This window comes from Podarcis erhardii (assembly GCF_964252035.2).
Source record: "Podarcis erhardii genome assembly, chromosome: 6".
Taxonomy (NCBI): Eukaryota; Metazoa; Chordata; class Lepidosauria; order Squamata; family Lacertidae; genus Podarcis; species Podarcis erhardii.
In genome coordinates this window covers 72,636,177-72,642,551 of record NC_138510.1, presented here as the reverse complement: position 1 = coordinate 72,642,551, position 6,375 = coordinate 72,636,177, and the positions used below count along the sequence as shown (strand labels likewise).

Sequence of the window (6,375 nt, the reverse complement as noted above, 5' to 3'; positions counted from 1 at the left end):
CTAGGTCAATTGTTGTAAGATTTCACTCTCTTCTTCTCCTGTCAATCCATACTTTCTAGCTACAGCAGTCATGGCATCCAGTTTCTCATCTACCAAGTTCATATCTTCCTGTAGCTGCTGCAGCATAGCATCCACTTTAAGAAGGGCAGCAAGAAAAACCTCCTTCCTGCTCATTTTTAGTCAAGGTCAGATATCTGGTCTCACGCTGATTTCCACGGCTGTTATGTCTCTTTGAGAATTGCAACAAAGAAACTAACAAACTCCCTCTAGAAGGCAAAACTTCTGTTAACCTCCATCTTTAAAATGTATCAAACAAAGGAGAATTTACTTTCAATTTTCCAATACTTTGTTTCCTTGCAATAAGCACAAGCAGAAAGCAACATTAAAGTCTATTTGTTTCTCTTTTATTTCTATCTGTCCAAATCCGTTTCCTTCAAGGAATCTGTCCTGACGTCCCGTCCCCAGGTTGGGGGCAATGGAAATTTATTCCTTTACTTTTTATCTGCAGGATTAGATAGCCAAAGTTCTTTTACCCCCTTTCCTCCTGCCGTCAAGGGGGTTTTAATGGTCATAAGTGCCGGAGATTTCAATCTTTGAATCAAATTCAAGGCTAATTAGTTTGTACGATCTTTGCTTCAGTCAGTTTACAAAAACGGGAGGCAGACTTCCTTTTTATACCTTCCCGCTTCGTACCTAATTCAAAAGATTTTTTTCTCCTTAATCCAATCCTCCGCTTTTACTCATGGGTACTTGTTTAGAGTCCAAATGTCATCAGGAAAAAGCCGGCGCTCTCCGTCGATGGCTATGCGGCTTCCCTCTGTGAAAGTAGCAGTCGGTTCGATTGCACCACGCTGCTCACCCTACTTCACTCCGGAGCCCTAAAAAAGGGTTTCCCGGCGAGTAGGGGAGGCGCTCTCGGTGCTCCGCCGAACCCCACGTCCCCAGGCTCCTCCGCCTGCGGTTTCTAGCGGGTCCCCACCTTCGCCGCAGTGGGAAGACCCAATTTTCACGGAGCCCGTTCCTCCGGTCGGAGGAACTCTGCCATTTGACGATGGCGCCAAACCGGAAGTCTACACAACTGACTTTCTTAAGGCAGTTGACACCACACCCTCTTGGAAAGGAGCACCCAGCACCTCTTGGACCCACCAAATCAATCCCCTCTGGCTCTTGCTTAATAACCAAGATGTGCAAAGTCAAGCATACAAGTAGTTGTTCAAGCTCCTTCCGGAACTGGTGCTTGATCCAGAACATGGCTGAGCATTACAAACCAGGAAATTAGGAATTTTGGTGACGTCAGCAGCCAAGTCCAATAATTAAACTAGATTTTTAGACACAAATACAGAAGCGTATCTTTCTATTGTTCCTTGCATAAATATTTTGTGTGTGTGTTTGAGGTGCTATATACATCAATGAAATGTATTCTTTTAAAAAAAATATTAATAAGCAACACAAATGGTTGATTTTGAAAGTTAGAGTTTATAGAACTTCACATATGACAAAGTGCTGCAGTTTTCCAGTGTCTGGATTCTGTGATGTAAATGTTTGTGGAAAATATGGTTTCACATTGAAGGGCAAAGCTACCATTGCTGCATTCTTGTGGAATCATATAAAAGGGTGATCATTCAGTTTTTCAAGAAAGCCTTGGTACGTGGTTTTGCTACCTTAAAAATATATAACTATTGTACAGTGCAAAATAAATAAGAACCTTAAGGGAAAACAATGTAGAAGAATGTGACTGTTTTTGTTTATGCCACAACCACTATCTTACTACAGTGGTACCTCTGGTTACGTACTTAATTCCTTCCGGAGGTCCGTTCTTAACCTGAAACTGTTCTTAACCTAAAGCACCACTTTAGCTAATGGGGCCTCCCGCTGCTACTGCACGATTTCTGTTCTTATCCTGAAGCAAAGTTCTTAACCCAAGGTGATATTTCTGGGTTAGCGGATTCTGTTACCTGAAGCGTATGTAACCCGAGGTACCACTGTATTTAATAAAAATGTAAGAGTGTCATCACACATCAGTAGTTTGTGTAGTTGCCAAAAGATGCCACTGCATAATGCCGTGTGACAAAACAATTCTGAGAGCTGCTCACCTGCTGCTGGCCCATCACAGCAATGAGTGAGGAGGACAGAGATGGATGGAGAAAGGCAGGCATCCAGGCAACACAATGGCCCATGAGAGCAGGTAAGCAAACAGGCCAGCAGCCCAGGCAGGTGAGTGAGTGGTTGACCTGGGAGGGTGGGTGGGGCAGATGGCCCAGGCAGGCAGGTGAGCAAGTCAGCAGGTAGCCCAGGTGAGCAGTGTGGGTGGGTGGCTGACCCAAGTGAGCCACAGAGGAAAAGCAAGGGTAGTCCAGGACAGTCCCCCATCAACCATCATGCTCTGCTGTCACTACCCACTGCTTTCCTCCTCCTTGCCCTCCACCACTGAGACTGAAACAGTGACACAGGTGTGAGGTGGGCAATATGAATAGCAGACAGGAGGAGGTCTAAAGTGACTGGTTTGGGGGCAAGCTGTAGGGGCAGAGGTGGTGGTGACCTGGGTGAGCTGTAAGGTTTGGGTGAGAGGTAAGTAGTGGTTTGGGCAAGGTGTAAGGGAATGGGGTGGTTTGGGTGAGCTCAAAGTGGGGTTGGCAAGGTCTAAAGGGTGGGTGTGCAGCCCCTAGGCTATACATATTTGATTGGAAATGACAGAAGTGACTGAAATGACAGGGGAAAAGGAGGACTATTCATTCAAAGGTCTGCAATTATACCCGGATCTCTTCAGTAGATTCTCTTTCTTTCTTTCTTTCTTTCTTTCTTTCTTTCTTTCTTTCTTTCTTTCTTTCTTTCTTTCTTTCTTGGTGGGAGGAGATAAATTTCTATTCTATGGAAGCTCCCTTGCCCTTTAATGGGAAATATTTATCCACTATAATACAGCCATGTTTAAAGATCATCCAGAACGACAGGTGTCCCCTTTTACCTAATGGAAAATACATTCCTCCTGTTGTTTATGCCTCGATCGCCAAACCTCAAGGTAAATGAACAAATTACTTCTCCACTTCCGTGTGAAGTGTGGGGAGTTATGGAAACAACATACAGAGCCTTATTGTTGCTTTGGGCTTCATACCACCTATTGAGTTGCTCAAGTCTGCTGATTTTCCACACTTGTTACTTAGATAAATAGATGATTTGAAGAAAAACAACAAACCATCAGGCTGCAATACCCAAAGAAACTCCGACAGTAAAACAAGTCTGTTGATCTACAGGCCCGTGTGACCTTTTGTATTTGCTGAAACAGCCTGTTTTAATTACTAATGGATACGGTTGCACTCCGATAAACATTACTGACGATTGAAAACAGCACCTTTATAAGCAAAGGATTTGTAGAAATTTAATCTCTGCAGCTTGAACTCAACTTGGAGTATTATAGCAAGAACAAAGTAACCCCTTGAAGAAGTTAATGGACAACTAAGTGGAATGGCTACATGTGTCATACACTGAGTAAAGAGGGACTGACAAAAACCCATTAGTGCCTGAAGGGGAAAAGCAAAGGCAGAAATTCTATCACTTCCAGATGAGCCCTCCTTGCATCTCCCCAAACTCTCTATTAGAATGACAGGGAAGAGGGAGGGCTATTAATCCAAAGGTCAGTGCAATTATGCCCAGATTTCTTTTATTGAAAAGGCGCTGGAAATTATCTAGAATGTGAGTGTTCCAAATGGAAGAATTGATACTTTTAAAAATCCCATTTCAGTGGCTTGGTACTGAAAGTAACAATTCTACCTGTCATATGAAAGATGGGGAGGGGAGAGGGCAAGAAGTAACTTTCCAGTCTAGACTCTGGTTGAACCGCAACGTAAAAAGGAAAAGCCCTTGATTTTTCATCCCTTGGCATTCTTTCGGAAAACGTTTCACTTATATTGCCCTCCATATGAATTGCTCTTCCTTATCTTGAGTGATGACATCATTAGTTAGCCAAATTGGGATTGGCTGTGTGGGACTGTGACATCATTCCCTTCAGTGCATGGTCTCAACCACCTAACTAATCCCACCTAACTAATCCAGGAAGTGGCAGCCAGTTACCAAGATTGGTAACACCAACTGTTGTTGTTGTTGTTGTTGTTGTTAATTTCATTTCCATACCACTTTATATTTTTAAAAGGGAGGAATCTCAAAGCGGTTTACAACCTACATTATAACATCAACTAAAACAATCCAGAACAAAACATTACTCAAGGAGGTCAAATATAAAGTATACATTCAAAGCAACATAATTAACAGTTAGGGTTAAGTGATGATGCTCAAAGGATGGTTATTTGTGCGAGCATTTCTACCTACCAAAATGAGAAGCTGCTAACCCAATACTGAGCTTGGAACCTATTCAGTACAGCTCTAGACTGAATCTGGACCGTTCAGACAATGAGATAGATCACATCATTGTATGAATGGTGAGAAAACCAGGAGTTCCTGATTGAAGACCCATAGGATCAGAGCCATCTCAGCAACACAATTAGATTCAAGAGCGTTCGTATGGTTTGTTCTCCTTCTGTCTCCTGCTTCATCTCTCTTAGTCTTTTAATCCTGTGGGACAGTTTCTCTTTGCTTGATCTGAGAACACTGCCGCTTGGGGACCTATTCCCAGTGCATGAAAGCACCATAGCTTCTCCCACCCACCACTTCACCACAAGAGGAGTAGCCAATGTGATATCTTCCCATAGTTGTTGGACCACGTCCCACCAGCACCAATCAGTTTGGCCAATGGTCAGGGATAATGGAAGTTGTAGTCCATGGGTAGGCAAACTAAGGTCCGGGGGCCGGATCTGGCCCAATTGCCTTCTAAATCTAGCCCGCAGGTGGTCCGGGAATCAGCGTGTTTTACATGAGTAGAATGTGTGCTTTTATTTAAAATGCATCTCTGGGTTATTTGTGGGGCATAGGAATTCGTTCTCTCCCCCCCCCCAATATAGTCTGGCCCCCCACAGGGACAGTGGACCGGCCCCCTGCTGAAAAGGTTTGCTGACCCCTGTTGTAGTCCATTCACCAAACTGCGGGAGGCAGTGGAAGACAGGAGTGCCTGGCGTGCTCTGGTCCATGGTGTCACGAAGAGTCAGACACGACTAAATGACTAAACAACAATGTTGTAGTCCAACAACTTTTAGAGGGCACAACAATGGTTCCCCCTGCATGACAACCTTCTCTTTAGGGGAAGGTATTGGTGTTGGTAGCTTTAGTCTGCATTTGGTTGCTGGGATCTTCCCGGGGGCTGCCAGTGAGGCTTTAGACCCAGTCATGGCAGTGAGGCTCTCCTTGGGGTTTTGGCAAACAACCATTGCCCGGAAATCAGGGCTTAATTTGAGATGATGTTGATGTGATGCCATCTAAACGGTCTCGGTCCAGTATATCTGAAGGAGTGTCTCCACCCCCATCATTCTACCCAGACACTGAGGTCCAGCTCCGAGGACCTTCTGGTGGTTCCCTCACTGCAAGAAGTGAGGTTACAGCGAACCAGGCAGAGGGCCTTCTCAGTAGTGGCGCCCACCCTGTGGAACGCCCTGCCATCAGAGGTCAAGGAAATAAACAACTATCTGACTTTTAGAAGACATCTGAAGGCAGCCCTGTATAGGGAAGTTTTTAATGTTTGATCTTTTATCGTGTTTTTAATATTCTGTTGGGAGCTGTCCAGAGTGGCTGGGGAAACCCAGCCAGATGGGTGGGGTATAAATAAATTATTATTATTATTATTATTATTATTATTATTATTATTATTATTATTATTATTTCTTACAGAACTCACTGACTTTCAGTGCAGTGTATCCCCATGCAGCTGAGCAAGCTTTGAAAACCTAACTTGCCCGAAAGAAGCAAACCTCTTGTATTCCCTTGTGATGCCAATAGATCTGCATTCCATTTCATACAATACGGTGGTTTTGAGAAGAAAGGATCCTAATAGATGTTTGCAATTTTAAAAAGGCCCTCGTGATTTTGCTTTTAAAGTTCCATGTTCTGAAAACAGGATTTGGTTTTCAATATGAAGACTCCCCCCCCCCCCACTTCCCCCATTCTTTTGGCAGGAATCATGAAAAGACAATTTTGTATAGATAGAGCATATTTTCCTCAAATGGCACCGTTGTTGCTTTATGTGGCTTCTGTCAGCTTCTGACCTGGCACTAAGCCTTTCCCCTGCACAAATCAGTCGAGCATAATGTTTCCTCCAACTTATTATGGGACAACAGAAGTAGCTGCAATCGGGACACTTCTTATCTTGAATTCCGAGGACAACAGGATCATTTCAGGGCAAGGGCACAACCCATTACTCAGTAATTTTTCTGATTGCAACCATACCAAATAAATAAATAAATAAATAAATAAATAAATAAATAAATAAATAAATAA

General features: G+C 43.5%; 1 long non-coding RNA gene across 1 annotated transcript; it reads left to right on the top strand.

Annotated features, from left to right (window-relative positions):
• Positions 1–2,087: 2,087 nt before the first annotated feature.
• Positions 2,088–5,951, top strand: LOC309344028. The gene is made up of 2 exons (XR_014157556.1): positions 2,088–2,185; positions 5,770–5,951. It is a non-coding gene; the product is annotated as an uncharacterized lncRNA (long non-coding RNA).
• The last annotated feature ends 424 nt before the right edge of the window (positions 5,952–6,375 follow it).